At 61.6% G+C, this 1,807-nt stretch overlaps 1 pseudogene; it reads right to left on the reverse strand.

Moving 5' to 3' along the window:
* Positions 1-879: 879 nt before the first annotated feature.
* Positions 880-1,450, reverse strand: LOC116547997 (annotated as a pseudogene).
* Positions 1,451-1,807: the final 357 nt, after the last annotated feature.

The raw sequence follows: 1,807 nt of genomic DNA on the forward strand, positions 1-1,807 counted from the left end.
GCGAAGCCATGCCCGAGGGCTGGCACCTCAGACGAGATTCCCAGATGCCCGGATTCCTGGTCCACAACCACTCGCCACTCCTCCCCAAGGCTCTGTTTTGAGGGTTTTGGCAGGAAGTGCCTCAATCTGGGGCAGGGCAGGCAGTGGACCAGAGTTCTGGGAGGGCATGAGGCTCCTGCCCAGGGTCAGAGGCAAGTGCTGCCCTCTGGAGATGAGCGGGGCAGAAGAGCTGAGGACCTCCCCGCAAGGCATCCAGTGGTCAACCAAGAAAGCCGGAGAAGAAGGAGCGCTGGGAGGAGCCCCACGTCTTCCACAGCTTTAGGGAGGATTGAGAGAAAGAGCAGAGTTATAGGGAGAAGGGGTGGAAAGGAGGAGGGACAAGGGAACTCCCAGTGCCCGTTCGCCTGGCAGAGGGGCCAAGATACAGCCCTGGGGGGCACAGCCGGAAGGGCAGAGGAAGCCAGAACAGTCTCGGAGCACACAGGCTGCTGGAGCCCAGGGAACTGGGCTCTCCAGGACCCCAGGAGGGGGAGACACTGTCTGGAAGCGTCCCGCCTCTAGACCTGGTGGGGAACGAGATCTTGACCAGGCTGCATTTCACTCCAGAGCCAGAAGACCCAGAGTGTAAGCATGGATAGGAACGCAAGACAGAGACACCATTTACAAAAACAGAAGGCGAATCCTCTGGAACAGTGGCAGGAGGCTGGGGTCTGAGGGCAGGGATAGGAACCGGGGAGACTTCATTCATTTCAGGGGTCCTCAGAGGGGAGGACCTGGGCCCTGGGTTCAGAGGAAAACAGCACAGGAGGAGGAAGTGGGTCACGAGGCAACACAGTGTTTTTATTTTACATGACACACGAGTTCCCTACAGAGAAAACATCAATAAGAACCAGGAAAGGTCCCTGTGGCCCACCTGACCCCTGGAGGGGTATTTAAAGAGCCCGGGCTCAGGGGGCTCCACACCTGCCCCTCCCTCTCACCTGCTCCTCTACCGACTCCACCCTCAAACCACCAGAAACATGGGCTGCTGTGGCTGCTCTGGAGGCTGTGGCTCTGGCTGTGGGGGCTGTGGCTCCGGCTGTGGGGGTTGTGGCTCCTGTGGGGGCTGTGGGGGCTGTGGCTCCGGCTGTGGGGGCTGTGGCTCCTGTGGGGGCTGTGGCTCCTGTGGGGGCTGTGGCTCTGGCTGTGGGGGCTGTGGCTCCAGCTGCTGTGTGCCCATCTGCTGCTGCAAGCCCGTGTGCTGCTGTGTGCCAGCCTGTTCCTGCTCCAGCTGTGGCTCCTGTGGGGGCTCCAAGGGGGGCTGTGGCTCCTGTGGGGTATCCAAGGGGGGCTGTGGCTCCTGTGGGGGCTCTAAGGGGGGCTGTGGCTCCTGTGGGGGCTCTAAGGGGGGCTGTGGCTCCTGTGGGAGTTCCAAGGGGGGCTGTGGCTCTTGTGACTGCTGCCAGTACAGCTGCTGTAAGCCTAGCTGCTGCTCCTCAGGCTGTGGGTCACCCTGCTGTCAGTCCAGCTGCTGTAAGCCCAGCTGCTGCTCCTCAGGCTGTGGGTCATCCTGCTGTCAGTCCAGCTGCTGTAAGCCCTGCTGTTCCTCCTCAGGCTGTGGGTCATCCTGCTGTCAGTCCAGCTGCTGCAAGCCCAGCTGCTGCTCCTCAGGCTGTGGGTCATCCTGCTGCCAGTCCAGCTGCTGTAAGCCCAGCTGCTGTTCCTCAGGCTGTGGGTCATCCTGCTGTCAATCTAGCTGCTGCAAGCCCTGCTGTTCCCAGTCCAGCTGCTGTGTCCCCGTGTGCTGCCAGTGCAAGATCTGAGGCTG

This window comes from Sapajus apella, unplaced genomic scaffold (genome assembly GCF_009761245.1).
Source record: "Sapajus apella isolate SASKATOON/1434 unplaced genomic scaffold, GSC_monkey_1.0 scaffold6126, whole genome shotgun sequence".
In the NCBI taxonomy this organism is placed as follows: Eukaryota; Metazoa; Chordata; class Mammalia; order Primates; family Cebidae; genus Sapajus; species Sapajus apella.